The sequence below is a fragment of the Erinaceus europaeus genome, chromosome 5 (assembly GCF_950295315.1).
Source record: "Erinaceus europaeus chromosome 5, mEriEur2.1, whole genome shotgun sequence".
Classification (NCBI taxonomy): Eukaryota; Metazoa; Chordata; class Mammalia; order Eulipotyphla; family Erinaceidae; genus Erinaceus; species Erinaceus europaeus.
The window spans coordinates 125,322,859-125,336,124 of NC_080166.1; positions in this window are offsets into that span (position 1 = coordinate 125,322,859).

The window sequence follows — 13,266 nt, forward strand, 5'->3', positions numbered from 1 at the left end:
CCTCCAGGGTTATCACTGGGGCTCTATGCTGGCACTACCAATTCACTGTTCCTGGTGGCCATTTTTCTATCTTATTGGATAAGACAGAGAAATTGAGGGAGGAAGGGGAGATAGAGAGGGAGAAAGAAAGAGACACCTGCAGACCTGCTTCACTGCTGATAAAGCATTCTCCCTGCAGGTGGGGAGTGGGGACTCAAACCGGATCCTTGGGAGTCGGGCAGTAGCGCAGCGGGTTAAGCGCACGTGGTGCAAAGCGCAAGGACCAGCGTTAAGGATCCGGGTTTGAGCTCCCGACTCCCCACCTGCAGGGGAGTCGCTTCACAGGTGGTGAAGCAGGTCTGCAGGTGTCTATCTTTCTCTCTCCTTCTCTGTCTTCCCCCTCTTCTCTCCATTTCTCTCTGTCCTATCTAAAAAAGAAAGAAAAGAAACAACACCTGCAAACTGTGGAACAATTCCAAAAGGACTAACTTAGTAATTGGAGTAAAGACCATCTATGAGTGTCAGGCTATTTTTAAGTATTTGTTTGTTTATCTATTGGATAGAGACAGAGAGAAATTGAGAGGGCAAGGAGAGATAGAGTGAGAAAGGCAGAGATACACCTGCAGCACTGCTTCACCATTTGTGAAGCTTCGCCTCCTGCAGGTGGGAGAGCAGGGACTTGAATGGAGATTCTTGTTTGTTGTAACATGTACAGTCTACTGGGTGCACCATTACTCAGCCCACTGGACTGCTTTTATTTTTATTTTTTATTTATTTATGACAGAGAACTAGAGCATAACTCTGGTAATGGGAGGCTGGGAATCAAACTCTGAACCACTTGTTTGAATGTCTGGCACCCTACCCAATGCACCACCTCTTGACACACAGGGTCAGACTACTTTTATTATGATATCCAAAACGCATAAGAGCAACCAAATAGAGAAAGAAGAGCCTTATCAACTAGAAAACAATTAGTGCGTTGGGAAGTATGCCTAACCAGCACAGGCTACAGAGTAATAGTCAGAAAGGAAAAGTAAGAACTGGTCTTATGCCAAGTCGAGCTAGGTGATTAGACCAGTATTACAAATTTAGAACTTTTCAAGGAAAAAGCATGCATATTTATGAAGGGAAATGGTGAGTTTGTACAGTGGAGCGACACACAGTGAATACGGATAATCATACATTGTAGGTACAGAAACGGTGTGCAAAACTCAGCAGGGGTGTACTCAATAGAGAGTTGATAAGGAAGTAGGTGGGTGTCAGTCAAGAGAGGTTTCACTGCAGTCTTCACTGGTCAGCTCTGTCCAGCCAGAAGTCTGGAGTCTTTATCAGTCCAAGCATACTCCCTGGCTTTTTTGGACCCATCAAAATCCAATCAGTGTCTCCCAGACAAGGGCGTATCACATCTTCCAGGCTATAAGGTTCTTACAGATATGTTTTGTGCTTCCTTAAAACTAGAGGGGCTGATGGGCCGGAGAGACAGCATAATGGTTATGAAAAAAAAAAAAAAGGCTTTCATGCCTGAGGCTCCAAAATCCCAGGTTCAGTTCCCCAGCATCACCATAAGCCAGAGCTGAGCAGTGTTCTAGTTAAAAAAATTAAAAAACAAAATAAAGTGGTCCAGAGGCGGCACAGTGGATAAAACATTGTATTCTCAACCATGAGGTCCCAAGTTCAATCCCCAGCAACACATGTACCAGAGTGATGTCTGGTTCTTTCTCTCTCTCCTCCTATCATTCTAATGAGTAAATAAATAAATTCTAAAATAAATAAATAATTTATATCCTCATATATCCACTGCTATGCAGTAACAGTAATGAAATAAAATCTTTAAAACTAGAAGGGTTGCCAGTTTTGGCAATAACAGAACACAGACACAATTTTGCACAAAGTGTTGATTATTTGGTCGCATTTGGAAGCTCATTGCCATGGTCATGGTACAGTCGTGTAGGGTAACCACGCTCAGTTTTCCTCTGGTTGAAGACAGCATCTGTACGGGCACCGCCATTTTGAGCTCCTCCGGCTCCATGAAATAAGGCCTTCCAAGACTAGAGAGAGGACTTTTTGTGACAGAGTTACCACTGCCCTCAAGAGGTAGATCCAGAGTGAAATTCTCTCCACTGCCCCATTCCATTCCCTTCTTGCTCTGCAGAGATGAGAAAACTAAAAGCCAGGCTTCCTGAATCCATTCTAGCTCATGTTCTGGAAGCAAATGAGTTTTTGCAAATCAGATACACTTCTGAGTGATGAAGAGACAGAAATGAGACTGAAGTTACTTTCCTGCTCTCTGGCACACAAAGTCACCCTGGCCAGTGTCCTCTGGTCAAAGTAACAGCTTAATTCCATGTCTAGTCACAGCTTTCAAAGCGTCAAATGACTGCTGAAACAGCAGTGGCTGTTTTAGCAGAGGCTCAAACTCCGAAGCACAGCAGGAGCACAGCTGCCCCCACCCCCGCCCCCTGCCAGCCCCCACTGCTGTAGTCCTTGAACCTGTTATTATCCAGTTGGAGGCAATTACCTTAGTGCTTAAACTACCTAGAGTGGCTTACTACAGTAAACCCATACTGATACCCCTTACTAGTCTATGTTTTCATAACTAGAAACAAGAGAAACAAAAATGAGTGAGCATAATCTAATCAATTCCTTTTTTAAAAAATATTTATTCCCTTTTGTTGCCCTTGTTGTTATTGATAGGACAGAGAGAAATGGAGAGAGGAGGGGAAGACAGAGAGGGGGAGAGAAAGATAGACACCTGCAGACATGCTTCACCGCCTGTGAAGCGACTCCCCTGCAGGTGGGGAGCCGGGGGCTCAAACCAGGATCCTTACGCTGGTCCTTGTGCTTTGCGCCACCTGTGCTTAACCTAATCAATTCCTTTTTTTCTTCCCAGGATGGGAAATGAACTCAGAACCTCACATATCCACTGCTATGCAGCCTCCCTGAGCCATCTGATGTCCCGTCTCTCTCTCTCTCTCTCTCTCTCTCTCTCTCTCTCTAGTTGCCACTGGGATTTTGGCTAGGTAGGGCTCACTGCCTAAATGACAAATCCGCTGCTCCTGGCAGCCATTTTTTCCCCTTTTTCTTTTTCCTCTCCTCCTCCTTCTTCTTTTTTCTTTGACAGGACAAAGAGAAATTGAGAGGGGGAAGGGAGATAGAGAGAGAAACAGAGACATGGGGGCGGTGGTCTGGGGATTCCATATGAGCAGATGCTTCTTCATGTGAAGGCTTGACATAGCTGTAATCACTTACTTGTGAAGAAAAAACTTGTAACAAATTAGAAGTTTACTATAATTGATAACTCGATGATTATAATTGGTTTAAGTACCTTTATAATTTTGCAAGTCCTTTCTTTTTTAAAAAAATATTTATTTATTCCCTTTTGTTACCCTTTTTGTTGTAGTTATTGTTATTGTTGTTGTTGATGTCTTTGTTGTTGGATAGGACAGAGAGAAATGGAGAAAGGAAGGGAAGACAGAGGGGGAGAGAAAGACAGACACCTACAGACCTGCTTCACCGCCTGTGAAGGGACTCCCCTGCAGGTGGGGAGCTGGGGGGGGGGGCTTGAACCTGGATCTTTGTGCTTTGTGCCATGTGCGCTTAACCTGCTGTGCTACTGCCCGACTCCCGGAAGTCCTTTCTAGTATGATTTTAAGGTGGCACACATAGTACTTAGTACAAGGACCCACACAAGGATCCTGGTTCGAGCCCCCGGCTCCTCACCTGCAGGGGAGGCACTTTCACAAGTGGTGAAGCAGGTCTGCAGGTGTCTTTTCTCCCCTCGCTATCTTCCTTTACCATCTCAATTTCTCTCTGTCCTATTCAATAAAATGAAAAAAAAAAATAAAGTTCACTAGGAGCAATGGAATTGTAGTACTGGAAAAAAAAAAAAAAGGAGTAAGACACACACAGGGAGGAGGAGATGCTACAGCACCTACCTCTCCCAGCCATGGTTCATGGTTCTCCCCTGGTACTGTGCATGGTACTCTTATATGGTACTGGATACTCGAACCCAGAGCCTCATTATTTGGTTAAGACACATGATGATCTATTTAGTAAGAATTAAATTATCTATTTAGTGAGCTATCTCTGGCCCATATCAATTTTTTTTCCTGTTTGCATTTGCTTGTGTTTTTTTTTTCTCTTTTATTAGGGATTTAATAATGATTGACAAGATTTTAGGCTAAGAGGTGTATAATTCCATACAGTTCCCACCACCTGAGTTCCATATCCCATCCCCTCCATTGGAAAGTGCCCTATTTTATATCCCTCTTGGAGTATGGACCAAAATTCTTTATGGGGTGCAGAAGTGGAAAGACCTAAGAAAGACACTATAAAGTACTTAATCAAATATTTTCTGCTTAGGCCTAGATACCCACCTCACCTACTTTCTATTTCACTTCCCTCAATCACTCTAAATCTAATCTTGTCAGATAAAGTAAGAGCTACCAAAGCTGGACAAAGACCAGAAACTGGCACACTTTAATGAAGGCCCTTTTGGTCATTACAAGGACACCCCATCACCTGGGGCTCTAGTCAGGGAATCCTGGGATCCCCACATGGATATAATGGGCCTAGAGCTCTAACAGATCCTTCTCTTCACCATCACTGGTCATCTCCATCAGGAACAACATAATAAGCCCTATTGTGGGCCTCTCTAGGACCTTGCCCTCAATGTAGAATAACAATGGTAGGGACTGCTTCTCCAAAGGAAGGCTGGTCAGCCTGCTCAGCCACTCAAGGAAGACAGGTCCTGAAATGAGTGCAGCCTAGAATGTTCCTTACTGTGACCATGGACTGCTCAGACTGACAGGGATGCAGAGGTTACACCAGCTCCTGTGCTGAATATGAGTAGACATGAACCCTGGGTCAGATCAATGGGGTTTATAGTTAACAGTATTCATGTATTTGCTACACACTGAGTTTATCATTTCTGGGAACACTGCAGACTATAGATCTGATCTGATCCTGGAGTGGAGAGATAGTATAATGGTTAAGCAAAAAGACTCTCATGCCTGAGGCACCGAAAGTCCCAGGTTCAGTCCTCAGCACCACCATAAGCCAGAGCTGAGCAGTGATCTGGTAAAAATAAATAAATACATAAATAAATAGAACTGACCTGATCCAAGACAGAGAGATCCTCCTCCTGGGTCTCTACATTCCTCAAACCCATTCCCACTTTCTTTCTTACTTTTTGGAGAAACTAAAGCAGCCAATTCCACCACTTCTAGATTTCTGACTCTTCCATATGGCCTCATTTCCCCTCTCCCCTGCTAAATTTGTGTGCTGGTTGCCTTAGCTCCCTTCCAAGTTGGCTCCTTAAGAGGAAAGTCATAAGTTCTCACATGCAAAGGCGGCACAGGCTCCTCAGCCAAAAACAGCAGAGTGAGGACTTATTTCAGGGGGACTGGAGAGTTCGGCTTCTCCACTTCTGTCACCCTCGGGTGTCCATCCAATTTTCCTGAAAGATTTTCTTTTAACCTTGATTTTTTTATTATTTATTATTTATTTATTGGGTACAGACAAATCGAGAGGGAAGGGGGTGATAGAGAGGGAGAGAGAGAGAGACACCTGCAGCCCTACTTCACCACTTGTGAAGCTTTCTGCCTGAAAGTGGGGATCAGGGTCTCGAACCAGGTTCTTGAACATTGTAACATGTGTGCTCAACCAGGTGTGCCACCACCTGGCCCTAATATGTGTTAACAACACAGAGCTGGGGGTCAGGTTTTAGCATAGCAGGTTAAGTGTACAGGGTTCAAAGTGCAAAGACCGGCGTAAGGATCCTGGTTTGAGTCCCCTGCTCCCTACCTGCAGGGGAGTCACTTCACAGGCGGTGAAGCAGATCTGCAGGTGTCTATCTTTCTCTCCTCCCTCTGTCTTCCCCTCCTCTCTCCATTTCTCTCTGTCCTATCCAACAATGACAACATCGATAACAACAACAATAATAATAACCACAACAATGATAAAACAACAAGGGCAACAAACGGGAAAAAGTGGCCTCCAGGAGCAGTGGACTCATGGTGTAGGCACTGAGCCCCAGCAATAACCCTGGAGAAAAATAAAAAAACAAAACACAGAGCTGTGTGTCTCTCTTAGACAGTTTGACTTAATGCAACTGAAGAGAGACAGATAATTTGCATATCTACCATCTCCCTTGGCAAGGAGTATGTCCCTGGTCTGGAGACTCTCAGTGTGAGAACCACTGCATCATGCATTACAACTTCTTTTTTTTTTTTTTTTGCTTCTAGGGTTATTGCTGGGGCTCGGTGCCTGCACTATGAATACACTGCCCCTGACGGCCATTTTTCCCATTTTGTTGCCTTTGTTGTTTATCATTGTTGTTATTATTGTTGTTGTTATTGCTGTTGTTGTTAGATAGGACAGAGAAATCAAGAGAGGAGAGGAAGACAGGGTGAGAAAAAGATAGACACCTGCAGACCTGCTTCACCACTTGTGAAGTGACGCCCCTGCAGGTGGGGAGCTGGAGGCTTAAACGGGAATCCTTACACTGGTCCTTGCGCTTTGCGCCATTTGCGCCATGTGCGCTTAACTCACTGTGCTACCGCCCATCCCCTGCTTACAACTTTGAAAGGCTGCTGCTACCATTTGTCAAGGTTCTTCTCGTGACAAATTCTTCTCCACCTGCATGTGGTAGACTGACAATGACCATGAACTCTACTTACAGAGACATGCTCTAATTCTGGTTTTGCAAGTCCTGTGTCTTATGATTTGTACTGTATTGTATATTACATTGCATTGCATTGCACTGCATTGCATTTATTGGATAGAGATGGAGAGAAATCAAGAGGTAAGGGGGAGTAGAGAGGGAGAGAAAAAGAGAGACACCTGCAGACACTGCTTGTGAAGCTTCCCCCTAAAGGTGGGAACTTGGTGGGTTGAACCTGTGTCCTTGAGCATAGTAACATGCTCTCAACTGGGTAAGCTATGGCCCAACTCCATGACTTAATTAAAAAAAAATATTATTTGTGTATTAATGAGAGAGAGAGAGAGAGAGAGAGAGAGAGGAAGAGAGAGAATATCATTCTGGCAGGTGCATTGCCAGAGATTGAACTGAGGACCTCATGCTTCAGATTGAGTCCAAAATTTTGTCTGTGAACCACTTCCCAGGCCCCAAGATCTGACAACTTCACATAGGATTTGACCGTTGCCAAAATTATACATGCAATAGGAGTATGGCCAGCATGAAATCTTGAGATTTTTATCTTATCTTGTTTAAATTTATGCATTAGGTGTGACAAACAAACAAACAAAAAACCTTGGGCTGGAGAAACAGCATCAAGGTTCTGCAAAAGTCTTTCATGCCCAAGGCTCCATGTTCCCAGGTTCAATTCCCAACACCACCATAAGACAGAGCTGAGCAGTGCTCTGATTCCTGTCTGTCTGTCTGTCTGTCTATCTATTTATCTCTATGTATCTTTCTATATCGTCCTCATGAAAATAAAATGAATAAAATATTGAAAAAAAGGGAGGGAAGGATCCATCACAGCCAGCTGGACCTAAGTTTTCGCCCCTTTAAACTGGTCAATGGCATTGACTTCCTAGCTACCAAAGTCCAGCTCTTAATGCCAGAACTTTCTAGCCTGGATGTGAATGGAAGCCTCAGATCTCCCTGCCTTTTCTTAGCCATATAATTAATTCAGACTCCTCATGTTTTGCCAATAGTGCCCATTCTCTGCTACCACTTTCCGTATTTGGTATGATTCTTTGCTTGACAAGTACAGTTGCTAATTCTGATTCCCTGGTGGAGTGCTGAGAGAATGGTGGTGAGGCCACAGCATCAGAGGAGATATTTAAAGACAGTAGCTTCAGTAGCTTGGAACTGGGGATATAGCATAATGGTAATGCAAAGAGATGCGTGTGTCTGAGGCATCTAAGATCACAAATTCAATCCCCAGTACTATTATAGGCCAGAACTAAGCAGTGCTCTGGTAGAAACAAAACAAACAAACAAACAAATAACTTGGTGAGTCCATGAATGTTCTTTAATTCTGGAGGCAGTCTCACTGCCTTGTTTACCTTTATCTATTTGAAATTCTGTCCAGAATCTAATCTGTCTGAGAGAGAATGTGCTGGGACTATGTTTCTTTTAAAATTTTATTTATTTATTTATTTTCCCTTTTGTTGCCCTTTTTGTTTTTTATTATTGTTGTAGGTATTATTGTTGTTGTTATTTATGTCTTTGTTGTTAGATAGGACAGAGAGAAATGGAGAGAGGAGGGGAAGACAAAGGGGGAGAGAAGGATAGATGCCTGCAGGCCTGCTTCACCATCCATGAAGCAACTCCCCTGCAGGTGGGGGAGCCAGGGGCTCGAACTGGGATCCTTATGCCCATCCTTGTGCTTCGCACTAAGTGCACTTAACCCACTGTGCTACTGCCCAATTCCCAGGATTATGTTTCTGCTGGTGTGGGAAAAGGGACTGTGATGGGTGGGAGTCATGGAAATAGCATACAGTTTGGTTTTTTTTCCTTATTTTTTTATTAACTTTATTTATTTGATAGAGACACCAGAAATTGACAGGCAGGGGGAAATATATAGAGGGAGAGACAGAGAGACACCTGCAGCACAGCTTCACCACCTGTGAAGCTTTCACCCCTACAGGTGGTGACCAGAGGCTTGAACCTGGATCCCTGAGCATTGTAATATGTACACTCTACCATGTGCACCGCCACCGGGCCCCTCACAGGTTTACACAATAGGTATTCACTCCTGAGGCACCAAGGAGCCCAGGTTCAATCCCTGGCATCACCATAAACCTGAGCTGAGCAGTGCTTTAAAAAAAAAATTATGTGTCTGGGTGGTGGCGCACCTGCTTAAGTGCACATGCTATAGTGCACAAGGACCTGGGTTCGAGGCCCTGCCCCCACCTGCCCAGGGAAAACTTCACGAGTGGTGAAGCAGTGCTATAGGTGTCTCTCTTTCTCTCTCCCTTTCTATCTCCCCTGTCCTTCTTGATTTCTGGCTGTCTCTATCCAACAAATAAAGATAATAAAAAATTTTAATTATTAAAATAAAAAAAGACTATGGAGACACACTACAACAGTTTCAATTTTTTAATGAAAGATTCAGTACAGAAAAAAAATTACATAAATTATTTGAAAAAAATTACATAAATTATTACAAAAAATTACATAAATTACATAAATTATTATATAGATACATTCTAGAAAACAACTGACCTATAACAATGGAAGTTTCTAAGTTATATTAAAAAAAAACAGACAAAAGAAGTAAAGACTTAGGTATTATTTTGAAGTCAGAAAATTTAAAAGATTTGGTGGGGTCAAGTGGTTTACCAGTTGAGACACCACCTCCAGTCTGTTTCACAAACAAAAAGACAACTGAAGGGAGGAGAGGACTCCCCTAAGACTCACCAAATGCAACTGTGAGCCTCCATTGCTACTGCCTCAGAATCTGGAGCAGGGCAGGGGGTGGGGGGTGGAGGAGGATCTGTGCTGAGACCAGGGGACAGAGAAATAACAAGGGAACTCAGGAGAAGATCTAGGCCTAGCAGTGGGGCTGTAAGAGTCTCTTTGCATAACTACTGGATTGTCTCTGCACCACCCTGCCATATCTCTTGGTCAGGAGTTAGTGATTAAGCTAAGAAGCCTCCTTATAGTTTAAAAGCCCTCAGAGTCCCATAGCCTAGGGGGAAGAAAAAGAACAAAAGAGGTTTTTAAGCCACTGAGCTCCAACTCAGGGATTAAAATAATATTGAAACAACTGTCAATTTCCACAATTGTGAACCCTTTAATTGCCTTACTTAGACACAAGTCAATCCAGGCAAGAGTGATCAGTAATTTGAAAAGTACCAAGAGAGGGACCTCATAACATACTATATAAAATGGTTAAACCAACAAGAAGAAATATTGGAGAAATGAACCAGGACAAGAGTTCAGCTAAAAGCCCCCCAAAGGGTGAAGCACAACATAATTAGGTCAACATCCAAACACTAGTTAAGGAAATAATCACAGGAGTGAGTAAAGAGTTTGAAAGAATTGTCATCAGAAATGCAGAAACAACAGATGAGACTCTGGAAGAAAACACTAATTATCTCAAGATTATTAGAGAGAGCTTAAGGCTGAAATAGCTGAGCTAAGAACACAACCAGCTGAATAAGCTAAAGCAGTATCAGAGCAGGGTAACAAAATAGATGAACTACAGAAAGCAGTACAGGGGAGAGACAATAGAATAAATGAGGCTGAAGACAGAATTAGCAAGATCGAGGACAAATTAGAGACAACTAAAAAGGAAGAAAGAGATCTCAAAAAAGATTAAGAGATACTGAAAACAACAACAGAGACCTATGGGATGACTTCAAAAAACACGATATATGCATTATTGGCTTACAAGAGGAAGAAAGAGAGGGAGGGAAATAAAACATTCTCCAAGACATAATAGCTGAGAACTTGTCTAGTCTAGACAACAAAGGTTCAAGAAACCCAGAGGGTCTCAAACAGAATTAACCCAGACTTAAAGACACCAAGACACATCCTATTTAGAAAAGAAAAGAATAAGGATAAAGAAAGAATCCTGAAGGCTGCAAGAGAAAAACAAAGAGTCACCTACAGAGGAAAATCCATAAGATTAGCAGCAGACTTCTCCATACAAATACTACAGGCTAGAAGAGAATGGCAAGATATCTATTGAGTGCTCAATGAGAAAGGTTTGCAACCAAGACTACTGTCTCCTGCTAGACTGTCATTCAGACTAGATGGAGGCATCAAAACCTTCTCAGACAAGCAACATTTGAAAGAACCAACTATCACCAAGCCTGCCCTGAAAGAACTTCTGAAAGGCCTCCTATAAAGTCAGACCACCATAAATATGCCATCTATCAGAACACTTTAAAAATCTACAAGAATGGCATTAATGGGAGTTGGGCAGTAGTGCAGCTGGTTAAGTGCATGTGGCGTGAAGCGCAAAGACCTGCAGCATAAGGATCCGGGTTTGAGCCCCAGCTCCCCACCTGCAGGGGAGTCACTTCACACCAGTTTACATTTTTTCTAAGTCACTTTTTTTTTGTTTCTTCCTTCTTTCATTACTCCCTCTCTCCCTTCCTTCTCCATTCTTTCCTTTCTTCCTTCCTTCTTTATGACTTTTTAAAAGTTTTTAACATGACAGAGAACCAGAACCTCACTCTGGTGTATTCAGTGCTGGGTGTTGAACTCAGGATTCTACCCTTCAGAGTTTAGTGCTTTAATTCACTGCACCACTTTTTCCTACAAAAAAAAAAAAAAAAACTTTAATCTGATGGAGGCAGAAATAAACAGAGAAAGAAATAAAAGAAATACCCACAACACTGTTCCACCACTTATAAAACTTCCCTTCTGCATGTGTGGACTAGGGATTTGAACTCAGGCCCTCAAATATGATAACTTGTGCATTCTACCAGGTGCACCACTCCCCAATCCTTCCTTTCTTCTTTTTCTCTTCTTTTCTTTCCTTCTTTCTTTCTTTTTCCTTTCCACAAGGGTTTTATTTGATTATTAGTGATTTAATAATTTTCAACAAATTTATGGTATAAGAGAGGTTTAATTCCACAGAATTCCCACCACCAGACTTCCATATTCCCCTGCTCTTCATTGGAAGCTTCCCTATTCTTTATCTCTCTGGGAGTATGGACCCAGAATCATTATGGGGTGCAGAAGGTGGAAGGTCTGGCTTCTGTAATTGTTTCTCCACTGGACATGGGCATTGACAGGTCTATCATATGCATATCCCCAGCCTGTTTCTTTTTCTTTCTTTTTTAAAAATATTTGTTTATTCCCTTTTGTTGCCCTTGTTGTAGTTATTATTGATATTGTTATTGATGTCATCATTGTTGGATATGACAGAGAGAAATGGAGAGAGGAGGGGAAGACAGAGAGGAGGAGAGAAAAAGAGACATCTGCAAACCTGCTTCACCGCTTGTGAAATGACTCGCCTGCAGGTAGGAAGCCAGGGGCTAGAACCTTATGCCGGTCCTTGTGCTTCGCGCCACCTGCACTTAACCCACATAACCCACTGTGCTACCGCCCGACTCCCCCTACCCCAGCCTGTTTCTATCTTTCCTTGGAGGAGTAGAACTCTGGGGAGGTGGGGTTCCAGGACATATTGCTGGGGTCTGCCCGGGTTTTCACTGGGGCTTCACAATTGTGTAGTTTCAAGGCTTCTGACATACTCTTTTTCTTTGTTAAGTTTTCAGTATTCTAGAAATACTTTATTGATTGACTTGCCAATGCCCACGACTAGCAGAGAAGCAGAAGCTAGAACTACTTCCTCCTGCACTCCAAAAAGAATGTTAGCCCCTACTTCCAGAGGGAGAAATGTTAGGGGAGGATGACTAGAGGGAACCCCAATTCCATCAGGACCCAGAGAGAGAAGAGAAATAAAAAGGAAGGGCATTCAGAAACAGTAATAGGTGTAGATTCGACTTAGATAGGAAGAGAAAGGAGGACCGCAGAAAAAATGGATATACGCATATATATTTCATATATATATTTATTAGTACACCCACATCTGTGATCTTGGGAGAACTAATGCAGTTTTCAGTGGAGGGAATGGGGACACAGAACTCTGCTGGTAGGTGCCCAGAATAGAAATGGGGGCTTAGATAGAGAGGCAGTTCCTTGGCATTGCCAAGCCAGCCAGGGCAGCTGGCTCCCCTTTTGCTAGGCACCCACAAAGCCCAGTTAGGAGCTCTAGAATCTAGCTGCTTTGGATGGGTTGTCATATGGCAAAGAGGCCAGAGAAACTGTCTCTAGGTTACGTCCGACTCCTTCCCAGATCTAAACACAAGCCCTGCAGCCCTCTGGTTTCTGTGTACACGTGCCTGCTTTTAGTCCATGGAAACTCAGACCTTGATGGAGACTCAAGTCAGGTCCTTTTGTTTACTTTCTTATTTTAGTTTGTATATTGTCACCATGAATTCATAATAGAGGTTGGGGTGGTGGTGCTACACTTAGTTAAATTCACGTTACTATGCACAAGGATCAGGGTTCACGCCCCCACTCCTTACCTGCAGAAGAGAAGCTTCACAAGCAGTGGAACAAGTACTACCAGTGACTCTGTTTCTCTCCCTCTCTATGCCCCCCTCCCCTCTCAATTTCTCTCTGTCCTATCAAATAAAGAGGAGGGGGATAAAGGGTAGGAGGAGGAAATGGCATCAAGGAGAGGTGAATTCATCCTGCAGGTATGGAGCTGCAGTGATAACTCTGGTGAAAAAAAAAAGAAAGAAGAGAAAAAGAGAAAGAGAAAGAAATAGAGGTTCAGGAGGTTCAGCAAGTGA